The 22,206-nt window shown below is 44.2% G+C and overlaps 1 protein-coding gene across 1 annotated transcript in view; it reads right to left on the minus strand.

Annotated features, from left to right (window-relative positions):
• Nucleotides 1-599: 599 nt before the first annotated feature.
• pwwp2b (PWWP domain containing 2B) overlaps nucleotides 600-22,206 on the minus strand; it is a 228,154-nt gene continuing 206,547 nt past the window's right edge. Inside the window, exon 4 of the mRNA XM_033033644.1 lies at nucleotides 600-1,779. The gene's annotated coding sequence lies outside the window, so the exon portion shown is untranslated. The remainder of the gene's footprint in view (nucleotides 1,780-22,206) is intronic.

Consider the following 22,206-nt stretch of genomic DNA (forward strand, 5'->3'; position numbering starts at 1 on the left):
AGATGTTGCGGGCCAGAGGTGGCATCAGCAGGTCCGTCCACTATAACCGAACAAACGAGGGTTTACTATATGAAAAGTTAAGGGCCTGTCCAACTTGGCCGTCATTTGTGCCTCATTTACGTGTTATATGTAAATTATGTCGACGCGTCTTGACGCGTGGGGTGAGCATGCATTGCGCATGGTGAGGCGTATAATCGTATGTGGTGGCACGCGGTATTACGCAACGCTCCAGGATTTAGTACAGGAATGAAATCCTCGCGTGCCACCGTACACACGTACACATACACGTATCGCGTACACACACTGACGCATTGGGCACGCACGCTGACGCATTGGCGTTGTACGCTGGCTTCCCGATGTCTCACGTGTATTGCATGGTGACGCATGGTTACGTCACCATGCGTCAACATCCTTACTTCCTTGCGTCAACGTCTTGCTGCGTGCCTCAGGGTATTCTAATGACGTCATGTGCACCAGACGGCTGTGCTGACGCGTGATGACGCGTGATTTGCACGCGATGTCGCGCATCACGACGCGTTGACCAATTTTACATATGACACGTAAATGAAGCGCAAATGACAGCCAAGTGGGACAGGCCCTTTAAAACGACGGTTTATTGTACGGACAACTTTGATAACAGTTGCAACAGAATACTGATCTTCTATGAAATTCAAGGACACAATTGTATTTGTGTTCCATATCGGTTATCTCTTATTCAAAGTTTGTAGGGAAATCATGTCCAAATCATTAACTCAATAAGATTTCCATCAGAATAATAATTTCATCTCTAAGATTGCTGCAGTGCAGTTTGTTTATGAAATTTAATGCACCCAGCATTTATGTTATACTCAGTTTGATATCATTCTACCATAGTGCCAGCCCAAAGTGAACTTCTTTTGTATCAGAAAGAGAGGTAGAGGCTGACCACACAGTTCATTCTCAGAGATCTAGCTTCATCAATTACTGCTATCTTCATCAAATATGCTCAGCTATTGTTATTCACCCTCTCAATTTTCACCATTGGAGCAGTTTTTTTTGTCTGTTCTTCCTTCCTAGCCACTTTCTCCTCAACACTGGAGTAGAGCACTCCGGCCACTCTTGAGGATTTCTCCATTTCTCTAAAACGCCTCCATCCAGAGCTCCTTAATGGCCATCCTGTCCCTGCACCAACATCTCCGCTTCTCTTCCACCTGGATCTGTTTGGGCTCTCAGTCCCTACACTCACACTTCCGTCAGAAACCAAACACTCACAGTCGCTGCATAGTCGTCATCCCAGACTCTTCCAACATTGTCAATGGTCATGCTTTAGCATAAGCACAATGGCCAATTTGCAATATCAAGCGAGGAACAGAAAATAAAATAAATTATACATCTTACCAGAACATAAAAACCATACACACACTTGTATTTACATATCACATTATCAACTGCTTTACATATAAGTAAATCTACTTCCCTGTTACAATTGTCAGTTGCAACTTCTTTGCTCTATCTCCCACAGAGTATGTGAAGCATTTATTAAAGGTGTGAGTGTTTTATTTATTCATCTTTTGTATCTGCTGACAATGTTCAGTTCTGAGATGTTTGCAGGCTTAAGCAGGATTTTTCATAATGAAAATTTGTCTGCTTCTAAACCAGGTCGGTGTTCTTGCACCATTTTTCCAATTGGCAGATGATGTGAAGAGGTGATTATGTGCCAGACTTTGGGGGTGAAATATTCACTCTGGCTGTAGTTTCGAGGCTCAGAAAATAAGGCGTCCTGTCAGCTCCACGTTTGGCTTTAAACACAAGTTGAACTACACATTTAGCACATGATTTATTTCAGGATTTAAAAAAAATGATCTTTCTTCTTGAATTTATTGAATTTCAGAGCTCATAACTCACAATTATTTATGCACTTGCTGGATGGTTAGTTTAGTTTAGTTTAAAGACAGCGCGGAAACAGGCCCTTCGGCCCACCGGGCCTGTGCTGATCCAGCGTTCCCCTCGTATTAACATCATCCTACACACGCTAGGGACATTTTACACTTCAAACAAGCCAATTAGCCTACAACCCTGTACGCCTTTGGAGTGTGGGAGGAAACTGGAGATCTCGGGGAAAACCCACACAGGTCACGGGGAGAACGTACAAACTCCGTACAGACAAGCACCCATAGTCGGGATCGAACCCGGGTCTCCAGGCAGCAACTCTACTGCTGCGCCACCGTGCAAAAAAAAACTGTCAGTGTATTTTAGGCAATGAGGATCATTCAGAATGAACACTACAATCCCCGTGTGTAGGTAGACACGGTAGATGCTGGTTTAAACCGAAGATAGCACCTCTTCTCACTCCTTTTCGAGCTTGTACAGACACAGAGTTGGACATTGGAACTTTGATTTTGTTCTTTTCATTGCTTTGTAAATATTGATTGTAAAGTCCAATTGTTTGATAATTTCGATTTTGTTACTATTAATGTCTTTAATGTCTTACTTGTTCGGAATAAATAAATAAATAAATAAAGATACACACAAAATGCTGGAGTAACTTAGCTGGACAGGCAGCATCTCTAGAGAGAAGGAATGGGTCAAGATCCTTCTTTAGACTAGAGTCAGGAGAAAGGGAAATGAGAGATATAGACAGTGATGCAGAGAGATATAAAATAAATGAATGAAAGTTATGCAAAATAAGTAACGATGATAAAGGAAACAGGCTGTTTGCTAGATAAGAACAGGAACCTTGTGTGACTTGGGTGGGGGAGGGATGGAGAGAAAGGGAATGCAGGGGTTATTTGAAGTTGGAGGAATCAAATTTGATACCACTAAGTTGTAAGCTGCCCAAGCGAAATATGAGACGCTGTCCCCCCTATTTGCGTTTAGATTCACTCTGGCAATGGAGGAAGCCGATGACGGAAAGGTCAGTTGTGGTAGTGTGAAGGGGAATTAAAGTATCCATCCTTCCCCCACCAAAGTCACACCAGATTCTCATTCTCACCTAGCAAACAGCTAACAATGGCCTGAATCCTTTATAGATCATTACTTTTTTGCAAACATTTTCATTCACTTGTCTTATATCTCTCTACATCATAGTCAATATCTCTCGTTTCCCTTTCCCCTGACTCTGGTTTGAAGAAGTGTCTCGACCCAAAACGTCCAGAGATTTTCTCCAGAGATGCTCTGACTCGCTGAGTTATTCCAGCTTTTTTTTTGTCTATCTTCGATTTAAACCAGCCAATTAACCTACAAACCTGTATGTCTTTGGAGTGTGGGAGGAAACCGGAGCACCCGGAGAAAACCCACGTGGGTCACGGGGAAAACATATCGTTAAACTAAACTAAGATCCCTTGATTAGTACAGGTGTCAGAGGTTATGGGGAGAAGGCAGGAGAATCAGCCATGATTGAAGGGCGAATTAGACGATGGGCCGAATGGCCTAATTCTGCTCCTATCACTTATGGTGTTATGACCTTAAGATGGAATCTCACTGAAGTTGACAATTCTGTTGAATATGAAGATTGGCAGATGAAAAATAAGGAGAAGGAGAGGCCTGTCTTTACCCGCCTCCTTCCCCACTCACCACACATCTCCCTTGCCCTTCTCCTCGCACAGCAGACAGCACTGGACCAGCTGGGGCTCACTGGGATTACGACAGGGTTGTTGATCCATTGCTCCCTGTTGCTCAATCATCTCTCCTAGCAATTGCTGCAATCACAGTGTGTGCATGCTCCGTGCTTTCCTGGGATCTATCCAGCTTCCAGCATCCAGAGGGATCCCCGTGTGGCAGATGCTGAAAGTCATTAGGTTAGACATCAGTCCGTCTCCACGCATCAGATTTTTTTCCAGGCAAGAGCGTTTCCATAGACATTCCCTGGGAGAATGGTGCAGCAGACAGGGTGAACAGGAGACGTTACAAGGATTGCAAGCTCTCCCCCCAGAGGCAGTGCGCAATTGTCTGCGGGTGTGTCACTTCACAGACACTGCTTGTTAACCTGGAGATGTAGCAGACTGGAAAGGAACTTCATTTTCTAAATGTCTAGCTGGTGTGTGACTAAACACTGGCAGTCAGTGAGCAGTAGGCCAGCAGCAGCCTAATATCTTCACCTATGCCATGGGCTGCCTGCAGGGTTCCTGACTCCAGTAGGCAACCCATATATATACATATACAAATGAGCTTTTGGCATCTTTATTTGACTGCAATTTGAAGTCAAATACAAACATAATTCTCTTAGCCGAAGAAGGGTCTCAACCCGAAACGTCTTCCATTCCTTCTCTCCGGAGATGCTGCCTGTCCCGTTGAGCTATTCCAGCATTTTGTGTCTATCTTCGGTATATAACCAGCATCTGCAGTTCCTTCCTACACATAATTCTCTTATAGCTACACTGCGACTGACCATCACAACATCTGACGGGCTACAATGCAATGATAGAATTCAACTCAAAATAAACTTAATCAACCAAAATGTATAAAGCAAAGCATTTAAAATTCCAGCCTGCTTTGACTTTTATTTAGTGGAAATTAATAAAATGTATTTTATTTATATTTTATAAATATAAATTCCCCATCGATTGGCTCCTATAAAGTGCTGATGCTGAAACAGTACCACACCAACTCAACACAAGGGACTGTAAACTGGAATAGCTATCAGAAATCCACAAAGATACTGGTGGAGAAATGGATGGAGAGATTACAGCTGCTTTTATCCTGATACCTATCTGGATCAGGGGTGCTCCTGTACTTCCATGAATGTGCTCCGGACTTCGGAGTTTGGACTTCTTCATTGTAAATGGCGCCAAAATATGACGACTGTGCATTTGTGGGTTGTGCAAAAGAATTTCACTACACAGTGCATAGGTGACAATAAATAAAGAACAATTGAAATATTGAGGAAGAACAACTAACTCATGTTCTATGGAACCACTACACTTGTCCCAGGAAAGCACTTCAGCAAACCTGTCCGAGGGTAAATTGTCGAATATTTGTGACAACCTTCGAACACGTTTGAACACAGGAATCTACACCCAGTATGGCAGCGTACCCTAAATATAGGTCACTCAGGACATTTGCCAATGTATTTACAGTAATTCATATGATTCAGACCATTCCATTGAGTTAGAAGCAGCAAATCATATCAGCATTACATTCATTCTTCCTTCTGATACATCCCAATTGTCAAACGAGTCCAAGGACACCAGGCTGCTGGTGTCCCTCCATTAGAGAGCCTTTACACCAAATTTCTGCGTAATCTTGGATATTGGAACGTGCCAATCTGTTACATTCATTCATGGTCAACTCTTCTCATTGCTACCCTCAGACAGGAGGTACAGAAACCTGTAGCCCCACACCACCAGGTTCAGGAACAGCTCCTTCCTTACAGCTGTCAGGCTCTTGAACCAACCTACATAACCCCAATGTAGAAACAAAGAACTGTAGATGCTGGTTTATACCAAAGATAGACACAAACGTTGGAGTAATTCAGCAGGTCAGGGAGCATCTCCAGAGAAAAAGGGTGGGTAACGTTTTGGCTACGGACCCTTCTTCAAACTATATCAGGCAGCATCTCTGGAGAAAAAGGAAGGCTGACATTTTGGGTCGGGACCCTTCTTCAGACCGTGAAGAATTGGGTCTTTGAATTGTTGAAACCATTGAAACAGTTTCAGTTATCCTGCAGCATTGGAGTTACCTTTATCCACTTTACTGCATCCACTTTACCTTTAAACCAGACTAATCTAATTATTTAAAAAATAGAAAATTGTATTGGCATAATGCTTGAAAAAAACCTTGTTTATTTCTATAATGTTTCCAATTTGGAGTAAATTGGTGTTGAAGTGTACACAAAGATTGTCTCAACGCAAGTGTCTGTAATAATGCGAACTAATAACAGCAACAAAAACACATTGATAATTTATACTTTGTGTGTTAAACACAGCATCCAGTATCTTTTCATCTTAACTACTCAAGTATATAAACATAATTACAACATGTTGCACTAGGCCAATTGCTCAGAGAGTGAATGGATCATGATGTACTGAATGGATCACTACACCACCTAGCCATGCACATCAGTGGTCCAGCAGATGATTGCTGTTTCAACCCTATACTTCGATGGCAATGTGGACTCTGTGTTTGAGCTGGGAACCAAATGTTCCCGGGGTCAGCTGATTTCTTCTGCTCAACAAGGACATCTGCTGAGAATGAAGCCAAGGAGGGTGATACATTGTCAAGTAACTTGATAGTGTGTCATGTAGATGGGGCAAATGACCCAAACCAAGATTTAGTTTAGTTTAGTTAAGTTTATAGATACAGCGCGGAAACAGACTCTATGGCCCATCGAGTCAGCACCGACCAGCAATCCTGCATACTAACACTATCCTACACATTAGGGACAATTTTACATTCATACTAAGCCAATGAAGCTACAACCTGAAGATAGACACATAATGCTGGAGTAACTCAGCGGGACAGGCAGCATCTCTGGACAGAAGGAATGGGTGATGTTTCATGTAGATACCCTTCTTCGGGTCTCGACCCGAAACACACCCATTCCTTCTATCCAGGGATGATGCCTGTCCCGCTGAGTTACTCCAGTATCTTGCGTCTATCATTGGTGTAAACCAGCATCCGCAGTTCCTTCTGACACAACTTACAAACATGCACGTCTTTGGAGTGTGGGAGGAAACTGGAGATCTCGGAGAAGACCCAAGCAGGTCATGGGGAGAATGTACAAACTCAAGCACCCGTTGTCAGGGTCGAACTAGGATCTCTGGCGCTGTAACGGGCCTGTCCCATTTATGCGACTTTTTAGGCGACTACAGGAGATTATGAGGTCGCTGCAAGGTCGCCGCATGTTCGCCGGAGGTTGCTGGGGTGTCGCCTGCATGGTGGTGAGTAGTTCCCGCATTCTCGTAACTAGTCGCGGTTTCATTCTGGTCGCCGCTAATTTTTCAAAAAATGTTCAAAAATTAGCGGCAACCAGAATTTTGACGGCATGGAGAGTAGCGAGAATTCTAATGCTGTTGGTGCAGTTGTAGTGGGTTGGCAGGAGGTCGTAGGTTGTCGTAGGCTCTTCTAGGTTATTGCCGGTGCTGACCGGTGAATTTCATTGAGTCATTGGGGAAAAAACATAAACAGCAGTTTTCAGAACCAAAGATAACCGGACAATGTTAATGTCCGCCGAGCTTCACAGCCGTGTATCTCTAGCTTCTTAAAAGTTGTCTCCACTCCTTCTCTCCCCTCTCCCCCATCTTTTAAAGGACTTAAGTGACCCTTCCCGTACACTGTGCTTTCACCATCTTAAATACAGCGCCAACCTTCCTGTTCATCGTGGTGTGTGTCTGTATCACATTGGCTTCGCACCGTGTGAATTTCACTCAGACTGCGCTCCCCTACTTGCCCTGTCCCCCGCCTGCATAACTGGCTGGTGAAGGAAGCGATGTGTGTGTGTGTGTGTGTGTGTGTGTGTGTGTGTGTGTGTGTGTGTGTGTGTGTGTGTGTGTGTGTGTGTGTGTGTGTGTGTGTTCCACTCTGACAGTCGCGGTTTCAGTCGCTGTTCCAGTCGCCGTTTTTTTCAGCGACTTAACAGTCGCCGGCAGTCGCTTGAAAAATCACCTAATTGGGACAGGCCCATAAGACAGCAACTCTACCGCTGCGCTACCGTGCCACCCACCTGCAACGCCACTGTGCTACCCACCTGCAACGCCACTGTGCCACCCACCAAGGAAGGAAAATTCTTAAGTCTAAATCAAAGAGGAGCTGATAGGCCTGTGCAAGGCAATACATTGCTGACAGCGAGGGGAGTTAACGCTCATTACTTCTTGTATAAGGACTTCACTTTTCTTCCATCGCAAACAATAAAAAAGGGAATGGATAACTCAGAGGGCTGCATTCCATTAATGTGCTGCCACATCAAATAATTCAAATAACAAGTAATGTCAGATCTTGCTTTGCTTAAAATAAATATATTCCAGGCAGAAATTTGAAACTCAAGCAGGGGAGTAAAGAGCCATTCAGCTCTAAGTTACGAAGTCGTGTATGTTCAGTCTCACACTGTTGAGCTACTGCCCTGCTAATGTCAACAGCACTGGTACTTTGTCATCACTTTAGACATTTGAAAATGCCAGTAAGCAAATACTGAATTCTAAACAGTTACCAGAAATAATCCCATGGGACGTCAGTTCAGTAAAATCTGCATTTGGGACTGCTGACAGTTTGCAGTTCTGTAATATGTACCACATGCAGAATCACCACACACATTTCAATCAAATGAAGGGTTCCTGGTTTGCCACTCATATACATGAAAAAACAAGCAAACTTTCTCTTCTCCTAGTTTAGTGTAGTTTATTGTCACGTGGACCGAGGTGCAGTGAAAAGCTTGTGTTTTGTGCTCTCCAGTCAGCGGAAAGACAATGCATGATGACAATCAAGCTATTTACAGTGTATAGTTACATGATAAGGGAATTATGTTTGGTGCAAGGTTAAGCCTGCAAAGTCCAATCAAGGACAGTCCGAGGGTCATCAAAAAGTAGATAGTAGTTCAGCACTGCTCTCTGGTTGTGGTAGGATGATTCAGTTGCCTGATAACAGCTGGGAACAAACTGACCCTGAATTTGCAGTCCCCGAACTTCTATATCTTTTGCCTGATGGGAGAGGGGAGAAGAGGGAGTGGTCAGGGTGCAACTCGTCCTTGATTATGCTGCTGGCCTTGCCGAGGCAGTGTGTGGTGTAAATTGAGTCAATGGAAGGGAGGTTGGTTTGTGCGATGGTCTGGGCTGCAACTGTCCACAATTCGCTGCAATTCCTTGCGGTCTACATCCCAACCCAGGCTGTGAAGCATTCTGATAAAATGCTTTCTATGGCGCATCTGTAGAGGCTGGTGAGAGTTCTTGGGGACATGCCAAACTTCCTAAGCCTTCTAAGGAATTTAGTTCAACAAAGAAACTGACAAGTTACTAAAGAACTTGGTCGTTGCCTCAATATGGGTGGTCCAGGAGAAGTTGTTGGTGTTATAAACGCCTAGGAATTTGAAGTTTTCAACCATCGCGACCTCAGCACCATCAGCACAAACTGGGGCATGTGTCCCGCTTCACTTCCTGAAGTCGATCACTATCTCCTTTGTCTTGCTGACATTGAAAGGTCTCCCATTAACATGCTTCCCACTCAAATAATTCAAATAACAAGTAACAAGTACATTCACCAGGACTCGAGGTTCTTGATCTCCTTCCTGTACACTGTATCATCATTATTTGATATCCGGCCCACAATGATGGTGTCGTTTGTGAATTTGAAAATTGAATTTGATTTGTACGATCTTTTAGTTATATATACTTAAACTGAGAACATGTCGGCTCACAGCAGAGCAATCAAATATGTTCCATTCCTCATCGACCAACGTTGGTCGATGAGGAATGGAACATATTTGATTGCTCTGTGGGGATTTATTCTCTCTCTTATGCCCATCACTTCCCCTTTGATTATTTTGCCCGCTACATGAGCCATTGAACCTACCAGCACATCTTATGGATGAAGGAAGAAAGGCACACAGGGGAAACATATCTAGTCGTGAAGAGAATGTACAAATATCACGTCAACTGCACTAAAGGTCAAGATCAAAACAAAAAGCAACAAATCACTGGAGGGCCTGGAGGGGAAATAGACAGTTGAAATTTCAGGTTAGGACCTTTCTTCAGACACATGGTGCAGAAGGGAGATAGCTGGTAGAAAATGGTGAAAGGAAAGCTTGGGGCAGGAACTGGCAAGTGATGGATGTATTCAGCTAAGGACGGGTTAGTTGGCAGATGAGTCAGGGGAGAGGGAGAAGTGGGGAGGTAGTAACCATGGCTGGTGGTGATGTCATCTCAGGAAATTGTCATTGAGTTGCGGGGGTGGCATGGTGGCGCAGCGATAGAGTTGCTGCCTTACAGCGTCAGAGACCCAGGTTCGATCCTGACTACGGGTGCTGTCTGTACGGAGTTTGTACGTTCTCCCCGTGTTCATGTGGGTTTTCTCATGATGCCCAATTTCCTCCCACACTCCAAAGACGTACAGGTTTGTAGGTTGTGTGGGAAGGAACTGCAGATGCTGGTTGAAACCGGAAATAGACACAAAATACTAACTCAGCGGGACAGGCAACATCTCTGGAGAGAAGGAATGGGTGCTGTTTCAGGTCGAGAGCCTTCTTCAGCTGTTCAGAGTTACTCCAGCATTTTGTGTCTATCTCAGGTTTATAATTAGCTTTGGTAAAATTGTAAATTGTCCCTTGTGTGTAGGATAGTGCGAGTGTATGGGGTGATTGCTGGTCAGCATGAACTCTGTGCAAAGATCTTATAGCGGAGCAAGATGGATTACTCTCACGCAAACGTGTAGTACACTCATGGGCGGATTCATGGGCGATTTTATGACTCATTTTAGCCAAAGATCTTATAGCGGATCTTTGCCCTGTGGGGTGTAAGACCTGCTTCCACACTGTAGGTGTAAAGCCTAAACAAGTCTAAAGTGAAGCTCAAAGGTACACAAAATTGCTGGGGAAACTCAGCGGGTGCAGCAGCATCTATGGAGCGAAGGAAATAGGCGACGTTTCGGGCCGAAACCCTTCTTCAGACTGATAGGGGGTGGGGAAAGAAAGAAGGACAAAGGGAGGAGGAGGAGGAGCCCGAGGGCGGGCGGATGGGAGGGTGGGAGGAGACAGCTAGAGGGTGAAGGAAGGGGAGGAGACAGCACGGGCTAGCCAAATTGGGAGAATTCAATGTTGATGCCAAAGGGACGCAAGGACCCCAGACGGAATATGAGGTGCTGTTCCTCCAATTTCCGCTGTTGCTCACTCTGGCAATGGAGGAGACCCAGGACAGAGAGGTCGGATTGGGAATGGGAGGGGGAGTTGAAGTGCTGAGCCACCGGGAGGTCAGGTAGGTTATTGCGGACTGAGCGGAGGTGTTCGGCGAAACGGTCGCCCAACCTACGCTTGGTCTCACCGATGTAAATCAGCTGACATCTAGAGCAGCGGATGCAGTAGATGAGGTTGGAGGAGATACAGGTGAACCTTTGTCGCACCTGGAACGACTGCTTGGGACCTTGAATGGAGTCGAGGGGGGAGGTGAAGGGACAGGTGTTGCATTTCTTGCGGTTGCAACGGAAAGTGCCCGGGGAGGGGGTGGTGCGGGAGGGAAGTGAAGAATTGACGAGGGAGTTGCGGAGGGAGCGGTCTTTGCGGAAGGCAGACATGGGGGGAGATGGGAAGATGTGGCGAGTGGTGGGGTCACGTTGGAGGTGGCGGAAATGGCGGAGGATTATGTGTTGTATTTGCCGGCTGGTGGGGTGAAAGGTGAGGACCAGAGGGACTCTGCCCTTGTTGCGTGTGCGGGGATGGGGAGAGAGAGCAGTGTTACGGGGTATGGATGAGACCCTGGTGTGAGCCTCATCTATGGTGGCGGAGGGGAATCCCCGTTCCCTGAAGAACGAGGACATTTCCGATGCCCTGGTATGAAATGTCTCATCCTGGGAACAGATGCAGCGTAGGCAGAGGAATTGGGAGTAGGGGATGGAGTCTTTACAGGGGGCAGGGTGGGAAGACGTGTAGTCCAGATAGCCATGTGAGTCAGTGGGTTTATAATGTATGTCGGTCAGGAGTCTGTCCCCTGCGATGGAGATGGTGAGGTCAAGGAATGGTAGGGAAGTGTCTGAAATCGTCCAGGTGTATTGGAGTGCTGGATGGAAGTTGGTGGTGAAGTGGATGAAGTCAGTCAGTTGTGTGTGGGTGCAGGAGGTGGCACCAAAGCAGTCGTCAATGTGAGCTCAGTTTAGGTTCTTATCCACACAAATACCTTAGTTGCAACAATGTTAATTAGTACTGTGAACATTGCTTTTCTCTCACCCCAGCTCAGAATGCCAGAGACAATTGTAACACCTCCATTGATATCTTAAATGCATTCTGCAAGCAGAGTATGAATTAAAAATGGAAATTTCCTAATCCACATCAGTTGACCCTCAGCCAGGAGTTAGTGTATTGGAACAAATATACTCCAGTCTGAAGGAGGGACCTGACCCAAAACACCAGCTATCTCTGTGAAGGAAGGAACTGCAGATGCTGGTTTACTCCGAAGATAGACACAAAATGCTGGAGTAACTAAACGGAACAGGCAGCATCTCTGGATAGAAAGCATTGGTGACGTTTCGGGTCAAGACCCTTCTTCAGACCCTATCTCTCTTCTGAGATGCTGCCTGACCCATTGAGCACTTTGTCTCGTTTTTTATAAACAAGCATCTGCAGTTCCTTGCATCTATCCCCTGATATTTTTGTTCTCTAAAAAGGTAAAGAATTTCATTCAACTCTCATGATTTATGGAAAGGCTTTCAGGATTTCCCCTCGCATGGCCAAGCATCACACGTCAGAACAATCTTACAACATTATAAACTTTTTTTTAAATTAGTTTAGTTTAGTTTTGATTAGTTTAGCGCCAACCAGCGATCCCCGCACACTAACACTATCCTACATCCACTAGAGACAATTTGTTTTTACATTTACCAAGCCAATTAACCTACAAACCTGTATGTCTTTGGAGTGTGGGAGGAAACTGAAGATCTTGGTGAAAACCCACGCAGTTCACGGGGAGAACTTACAACTCTGTACAGACAGCACCTGTAGTCAGGATCGAACCCGGGTCTCCGGCGCTGCATTCGCTGTAAGGCAGCAACTCTAACGCTGCGCCACCGTGACTGCCTATTGAGCCTTTTGTGCAAATTCCTATTGATGAACTGTGCAGCAACAAGACAAGCCTGCTTTTGCTTTTAGTCACAGCAACCTGGATTTGAGCGTATATTTTTAGCTTTGTTGCATCAGGTTTTACAGGAAGAATCTAACATGATTGATGCTAAAATGTCAGCATTGCTCCATGCAAGTGGCATCAATTTCAGGATTCCTCTACGTGAAGATGCAACTTGTAACTTTGCTGGCCAGTCATTTCACAACCCAGATTCAGATTCAGATTCAATCTTTATTGTCATTGTGCAGTGTACAGTACAGAGACAACAAAATGCAGTTAGCATCTCACCCAGAAGAGCGAACATAGAATAATGAGCAATAAATATATGCTCCAGAGTCAGTCTCATGAAACCTAGCAGTGGAATTCCTGCAACGGTGGTGGTCGAGGACAACGGTCGAGGTTGGCGGTGGTTGTGGGCGCCAGCGGTCGAGGACGGGCCACGTGGGAGCCGGAGGACATTCCTCCGGGAACAAAGGAGCACCCGGCATCTGGGAACCATTGTGAGGGAGGGAGGGAGGGGTGAACCATGGAGGACCCAGCGTGAGATGCTTGTAACTTTGTCGTTGCCCTTTTTGTGGTGACTCTTTGCATACCTTGGACAACAAAGAATCTCACATGTGTCAATAAAGTAGTCATCCATTCATTCATTCATAACAATTCTTCAGCTGTTACTCTCTGTAATCTGGCAGCAGAACCAACATCAGGTTAGACCTCAGACCATTTCAACACCACACACATGGATGATGCGATTGCCTCTTCCACATATGAAGATTAAAAATGAAAGGATAAAAAAATGGCCATGATTCTCATTAACTAGAGCACAGCAGGTAACATACATTAAAATCCATGGCATGTGTCTCTTCCTTCCTGCCCATGGTACCACAGACACAATCAAAAGGAAAGGCAAACTGGACTTCTGAGAACGAACCATTTCACGATATGAACAACAATTCAAATATTTTATATTTTTGACAGATATAACAGTCTGCTAAGCCAAGGATCGAGACTTAGTTAACGGTCAAAGTAAAACGCTATAACACTGTAACATTATACTGTGCAGTCTGGTGTGATAATGATGATGATACTTCATTGCCACGTACGTAGCTAGGTGCTGTGAAATTCTTTGTATTTTGCATTTAGGTTCTGACAATGTTACAAGGAATACTCATCCCTTCTTCAGCCCCCCATGCCTGGTTCCCCTTTGTTCTTGGCGACACCACCTCAGCTGGATCTCGAGACTCCTCCCTCAGCCCAACTCCACCCTCAGCCCAACTCCACCCTCAGCCCAACTCCACCCTCAGCACAACTCCGTCCTCCCCCAACTCCGCCCTCAGCTCAACTCCACCTTTAGCCCAACTCCGTCCTCGGCCCAACTCTGCCCTCAGCCTAACTTCGTCCTCAGCCCAACTACGTCCTCAGCCCAACGTCTCCAGCCCAACTCCGTCCTCAGCCCAACCTCAGGTCTCTGACCTGACCTCATCCACAGGGGGCTCCGACTCAACCTCGGGGCTCCAACTCATTCTCAGTCTGACCTGACCTTGTCCTCCGCCCGACGGCCTCTGGGCTCCCACCCAACCACTCACTCTGCACCTGTCTCTCTGCAGGCTGCAGTGCCCCTTGGGGCGAGACCTCCTCTGTCGTCCGACTGCGATGGGTGAGTCAGGCCGGCTTACCAGGAGTGTCGCAGCCGTCTGCTCACCACAGGAGTGGCCAGTACTTGCTCCACACTTGGCTAAGGCATTTAGTTTAGTCTTTTAGTTTAAATATACAGCATGGAAACAGGCCCTTCGGCCCACTGGGTCCGCGCCGACCAGCGATACCAGCACATAAGCACTATCCTACACCCACTAGGGACCATTTTTACATTTACCAACCCAATTAGCCTCCAAACTGTACATCTTTGGAGTGTGGGGGGAAACCGAAGATCTCGGGGGACACCCACGCAGGTCATGGGGAGAACGTACAAACTCCGTACAGACAGCACCCGCAGTCAGGATCGAACCCGGGTCTCCGGCGCTGCATTCACTGTAAGGCAGCAACTCTACCACTGCGCCACCGTGACTGCCCTGTTGTACAGGGTCTCACTGCTGAGGTTCAGGCATGCATGGTAAGAATGAATAACATCGAGTCTGCAAAAGGTAATTGCCACATAGATCAGCAGCACACAAAGGAGCCTTGCTCAAAACATAAAGTGCTGGAGGAACTCGGTAGCTCATGCAGCATCTGGGAAACAAAGGGACAGATGATGCTTCAGGTCAGGAACTTCTTCACAGGTGCCTCAATGTTCATCAACAGATGCCCCTGAGCCAATATTTCACAGAGATATTTGGCTAGGTTCAAGGCTTCTGACGTGGTGTAGAAAGCTAATTTGCAATCACATTCCCTTCTTCTGACGCTCTATGATAAATAGTTTGGTCCTATATTTTAACTGAAACCCCAAAATAGGCCTTTTTATTCCTGTTTATTCTGAAGGCAAGAGATTGTGCTTCCCCACTGAATGCATTTACACTGAATAATGTTGGCTTCCATTTTTCATCTTGAAACTGAAAATGGCATCTGGTATATTTTAAGACACATGGCACACTAGGCTTTCAATAATGATTAATTATTATAAAAAAGTGGCTGTGAAAAAGTTAATATTGAACTATTGAAGTGAGACTATGCAGGTAGAATCTGAATCTGATCTTGAATCTGAGAAAGGGGAAGTGGTAGAATCTTCTACTTCTTGCCTATGGCGTGCATAGCCTAAAGTTCTGTTTGATCTTCTGTTTGTGCACGCCAGGTTGATTGCATTCGTCGAAACAGGGTGGACCACGTGAAGGTTGCAATCTCCCACCCCAGTAGTAGAATGATTATAGAGGATAAATAATGATTCAGAGATTGGTAGTGCTTGAAGTAGGGCAATCATCCCACCTAATGGGACTGTTTCCAAATATCCTAAGGAAAATAACCCCAACTAGCTATTGCCTCCAATCTTGCATAAAATACATGGTTCCACAGATTGGAGTACCAGACCTAAACCCATTTGACTTAATATTTTTGGTAGAAAATTTAGAGACCTTAATTAAGGATAATAAATAATAGGTAATTGGAACAATATGGGCTCAGAAATGAAAGTAAGCACGGATTTTTATTAAAGGCAAAGTGATAGAGCAAGGTGACTCTTGGTTCAAGTGTCATCTACTAAAGGTGAAGCAGTGTGATTCACAAGTTCACAAGTTATAGGAGTGGACAGGCCATTTGGCCCATCGGGTCCACCCCGCCATTCAATCATGACTGATCTCTGCCACCTAATCCCATTTTCCTGTCTTCTCCCCATAACACTTGAAAACCCGTTCTAATCAAGAACATGTCCTTCTCTGCCTTAAACATATCCACCAACGGCCTCCACAGCCCTCTGTGGCAATGAGTTCCACGGATTAACTACTCTCTAACTAAAGAAGTTCCTTCTCACCTTCTTTCTAAAAGAGCGTCCTTTAATTCTGAGGCTATGACCTCCCACCAGTGGACTCTCCCACCAGTGGAAACATCCTTTCCACATCCACTCTATCTGTGCCTTTCATTATTCTGTAAGTTTCAATGAGGTCCCGCCTCAACTTTCTAGACTCCAGCGAGTAAAGGCCCAGTGCCGTCAAACACTCACAGTGCAATATTGTGACAGGGAGCAGAGAGCAGCAGTGAAGGGTTGGTTTTCGGATCTCAGGATACACATGACATGGAACTACTGGAAACAATGCTCTTTCTGATATTTGTTGATTGTCTAGGTTGGAAACTCCAAAGCACAAAACTCCAAAAATATAAACATTAGAATAACAACAGAATCTAGGAAGAATTAAGTAGATGAATAGTAAGATTAAACGAGAACTTACCAGTTCGAAGTTTGATCGTCATTTTATGAGGAGTAACGTTGAGGGATTACGTGAAGAACCCGCCAGGACGCATGCGTGTCATTCTTCAAAGCAGCGGTGTGAAATCACAGATAACAGTAATGACTGAACATAGTAAGATTAGAGAAGAGGATACCAGTTGAACTTTATGATCAAGAGTGGGAGCAGAGGGCACGTAATCACTCAACATTACTCCTCATAAAATAACGATCAAACTTCGAACTGGTAAGTTCTCGTTTAATCTTACTATTTTACTTCGGAGTCATGTGAGTGACTACGTGAAGATTTCAAAGCTCTGTGATTTCATGCCGTGGAAACGAGTCCATGCATCACATCTGCCTTAATTGACTAAGGGAGGAATTGTGCTAACATATTTAAACATGAATCCGACATTGAAAACCCATGATAAATTTATTAACAACAAATTATAGCACCTATTTCATGGGGTGAAATCAAAATACAGGACTTAAAATTGTTTCTGCAAAAGTTCCAGGTTTAACCACTGGTTTATAGTAGAATTGTTGGAATGTTTTTTCCCTAGACCATCCTGCTGTCTCCAGGATTTGGTCCATCGGTACGTCCAATTCCATAGCTGCCGATGTAGCTGCAGCCCTGGTGGAATGAGATTTGAATATGTTAGTATCCACCCCAGCTGGTGTTAAAACCTGTTTCAGACATCTGGAAATAGTTTGAACCAACACCTTTTTGTGGGGTTGTTTGTGGCTGATTAGTAGTGCCATCTCATTGCCTCTGATATTTTTGGTGTTCTCTATGTATAACAATAAATGTCTTATTATACAGAGACGATCATCTATAGGGTAAGCCGTAAATTCTATGTTGAGACCTGATGATCCCGATCTGTTCTGTTTGACTAATTCGTGAATATGAAAAATTATATTTCTTGTTGAAGAAGTCATATTGTCCAGCCTTAACTTATGTAAAGACTGTACCCTTTGTGCTGAGACCAAAGCCATCAGCATTACTGTTTTATGCGTCAGTTTTTGCAGGGACAGAGCTGTTGCTGGAGACCAGTTCCTTAGCAACGTTAGGACAATACTCACATCCCATATATGAGAGTAACTGGTTCTTGGGGGATTGGTATTAAAAATTCCCCTCATATGTTTGGTTACCAGGGGGTGAGTCCCAACAGAATGACGCTCTGATCCTCGCCACAAATATGCTGAAAGTGCACTTCTGGCACAGTTAATGGCACTATAACTGAGCCCCTCGTCATAATGGAGGCCTGCCAGGAATTCCAGAACAGACGTTATGTTCATCGTGCTGTAAGTGATGTTGTTTTTGAAACAATATATCTCCCATTTCCTGATGTATACCAGATATTGTTTTTTGGTGGACTGCCTGTGGGCCGCTGAGATAATGTTCAATGTTCGGTCCGTCAGTCCCAGTTCCAGTAGAGGTTTCTTTAGACTCTACAAATTAATAAGTTTGTCGTATTATGACATGGATGGCTATCCCCGTTACGGGATGAACCAACAAATCTGGTCGTTTCAGGACGGTGATACATGGTTCTAAGACCATGTCGAGAATCACAGGGAACCATGGTTGAGTAGGCCAATCGGGCACTACCAAAATACCAGACGCCAAGTCTTGTTGTATTTTGCATAATACCCGACTGATGAGGCAGAAAGGAGGGAATGCATAGAAAAACAATTTCCCCCAATGCAACGAAAATACATTTATCGCTGATGCCCCAGGGTCTGGTTCCCAAGAAACATAGTTTGGTAACTGGTGATTGAGTCTAGATGCAAATAGATCGATATCTGGTGTTCCGTACCATGCTACAATAACAGCAAATACTTTTTGATCCAACATCCATTCGATGTTTTCATTGAATTTGCATGACCTGGTGTCTGCCACTGAATTGAGGTTACCTGGTAGGTAAGTAGCTGATATCCAAATATTTTTCTGAATACACCATTGCCAAATTGTATTAGCCAGATTGTCACATGATGTCGATTTGATTCCACCCATATGGTTAATATATGCCACCACAGTGGTATTGTCAATCTGTTGTCTAACATGCTGGTGATGCATTCCAGAACAGTATGATTTTAAGCCATAGAACGCACCCAACATTTCCAGGTAGTTTATGCCAAGTAATGATGCCTCCTGTGCATTCCATCTACCTCCACAGCTAGAGATGGAGTTGGTAGCACCCCAACCAAGCGCACTGGCATCAGTTTGTAGCACCACTAAGGGGTTGCTGACAATGATAGGGCTGGAACAATGCCGAATGTTATCCCTCCACCATTTTAATTCCATAATTGCTTTGATTGGTAGCTTCATTGGTCTGTCGAAATGACCAGCATTAATTTTGAGTGCTTGTATTTTTGCCCTTTGTAAATTTTGGTAATACAAAGGTCCAAATTGTGTGGCTGGAAAAGCAGCCACTATTTTGCCAATTACCCTTGCTACCAATCTAATAGATGGTTCACTGATGTCAATGAGGTTGTTGCAGGCCTCAGTTAAGACTGTAGCCTTGTCCTTTGGTAAAGTCACCGACATGTGAACTGAGTCAACTGTGAACCCCAAATAATCCATTATGGTGGAAGGCATTAGTTTAGATTTAACTGGATGGATGATAAAACCCCAGTTTCTCAAACAATTGTTTGGTGGCTGATACAGCTAGTTTAGCTAATTCCAAAGTTTTGCCCACAATTAATATATCATCCAGGTAGGCCATGACCATATGTTTTTTGTTTCCGAAGAAACGCTAGGGCTGGTTTCAAAATTTTGGTAAACAGCCTGGGGGCTGATGTTAAGCCATTGGGTAGAGCTCTATACTGCCATTAGCTGCCCCATCCAGTTGAATTTTAAATTACGTCTGTGATCAGTCCGTATAGGCACTGAATAGTAAGCATCTTTTAGGTCGATGCTAGCCATGAAGTAGCCTGTGGAAATCAATTGTTTGGCAGTAACAAAGGTTTCCATTTTGAAATGAATATACTGCACAAATGTATTCAATTTGGTCAAATCTATGATGATGCGACAACCACCATATAACCATATAACCATATAACAATTACAGCACGGAAACAGGCCATCTCGACCCTTCTAGTCCGTGCCGAACACGTATTCTCCCCTAGTCCCATATACCTGTGCTCAGACCATAACCCTCCATTCCTTTCCCGTCCATATAACTATCCAATTTATTTTTAAATGATAAAAACGAACCTGCCTCCACCACCTTCCCTGGAAGCTCATTCCACACAGCCACCACTCTCTGAGTAAAGAAGTTCCCCCTCATGTTACCCCTAAACTTCTGTCCCTTAATTCTCAAGTCATGTCCCCTTGTTTGAATCTTCCCTACTCTCAGTGGGAAAAGCTTATCCACGTCAACTCTGTCAATCCCTCTCATCATTTTAAAGACCTCTATCATCCCCCCTTAACCTTCTGCGCTCCAAAGAATAAAGCCCTAACTTGTTCAACCTTTCTCTGTAACTTAGTTGCTGAAACCCAGGCAACAGTCTAGTAAATCTCCTCTGTACTCGCTCTATTTTGTTGACATCCTTCCTATAATTAGGCGACCAAAATTGTACCCCATACTCCAGAATTGGCCTCACAAATGCCTTGTACAATTTTAACATTACATCCCAACTTCTATACTCAATGCTCTGATTTATAAAGGCCAGCACACCAAAAGCTTTCTTTACCACCCTATCTACATGAGATTCCACTTTCATGGAACTGTGCACAGTTATTCCCAGATCCCTCTGTTCACCTGCATTCTTCAATTCCCTACCATTTACCATGTACGTCCTATTTTGATTTGTCCTGCCAAGATGTAGCACCTCACACTTATCAGCATTAAACTCCATCTGCCATCTTTCAGTCCACTCTTCCAACTGGCATAAATCTCTCTGTAGACTTTGAAAATCTACTTCATTATCCACAACCCCACCTATCTTAGTATCATCTGCATACTTACTAATCCAATTTACCACACCACCATCCAGATCATTGATGTACATGACAAACAACAGTGGACCCAACACAGATCCCTGTGGCACCCCACTAGTCATGGAAGTGCAAAATTACAAGGCAGTGCTAGCCATTCCAAAGATAGACACAAAAAGCTGGAGTAAGTCGGAGGGTCAGACAGCATCTCTGGAGAAAAGTAATAGGTGACGTTTCGTGTCGAGACCCTTTTCCAGACTGGTCATTCCAATGCATTTTCCGACTGCGGAATGTGGATTCTTTTTACAAATGGTTTGAAAAAAATCAACCTGCCACTTGGCAACTGTAAAATGGGAGCAAGAAGACGAGAGAAGAAAAAAAATATTAAGGTAACTGTAGCATAGAGCACACAATATCAAAATGAAGTATGGGCAGACGGCTTTTGCCATGTTCAGTTCAGTTTAGTTTCTGGTCACATGTACTGGAAAAACTTTTGCTGTGTGCTAACCAGTCAGCGGAAAAACAACACATGATTCCAATCGAGCCCTGGCAGTGGATATTTACTCAAATGCTGTGGATTTTGTTGTTATAAGTCCATGTTTTTTTATCTGAGCAAGGTTAGTATTTATAACTCATCCCCAACAGCCCATTATAACGGCAGTGACATCCGAGTGGCTTACTGAGCTATTTAGGAGGACATTTTTAAACATTTGTTGTGGAGATTTGATCATTCTTACGGCCACGATGCCTCCTTGCAATTTATTCCTCTGAACAATCAGCAATTAGCAACGGAGCAAGTTCAATGTATTCGAGGCGGGAGTGAACAACCTGAATATGGCACAAAATGTACCCTGAAATGCACATTATGCACTGCCCAATGCTGCTCTGAAAGTTGTATTGACACATCCTTCTGTGTCCCTTGAAAATACAGATAAATCTCTGTGACTTTGAAATATGTTAGTCAATTGTATAACCATTCTTCTGCAATAATTTGACCAATTATTGATTTTTCAAACATTTGAGTAAAAACAATTGCTGCAGTTTTATTCAATTTATTCTCAATAACAACTCTCCTGGAAAATCTTTGACATCCACTTGAACTGGGTGCGTTGAGGAATAAGCATTTATTATTAACAGCAGTATTTATGTTATGACAACTCATGGTTGGATTGATGTATTCCAAGATGGACATTATCTGCTAAATTCTCCAGATGGCAGTAAAGATCCTATTTATAACATAGATGCAACTAATATAACCTATAAATAAATGTCACTAGCTAAAGAAAAGACTGATGCTTTTGAAATTACACCCAATTCTTTCCTTTCCACCCAAATATTACAAATTGGAACAGCTCCCCGGTAAAGACATGACAGCAGAACGGGGCTATCTACAAGTCCCAGTAACTAACAGAATAATGACCAAAAGAGGTAGATCACAGCCTGTCTTGGCACTTTGATCTCAAGGCCATGAAGATGAATTGTGATGGTGAAACATTATGGGATGCGTTTGTTCAAGTTGCCAATTGCTCTCACGAAAATAATTCATTTGTGTCAACAAGTATTTTCAGATGGACACAAAATGCTAGAGCAACTCAGCGGGACAGGCGCGGCATTTGGTTATCTCCTACGTCATGTGCAATGGAAAGAAAAACAAAGTCGCCCCACTGCATAAT

Source organism: Amblyraja radiata, chromosome 15 (assembly GCF_010909765.2).
Source record: "Amblyraja radiata isolate CabotCenter1 chromosome 15, sAmbRad1.1.pri, whole genome shotgun sequence".
Taxonomy (NCBI): domain Eukaryota; kingdom Metazoa; phylum Chordata; class Chondrichthyes; order Rajiformes; family Rajidae; genus Amblyraja; species Amblyraja radiata.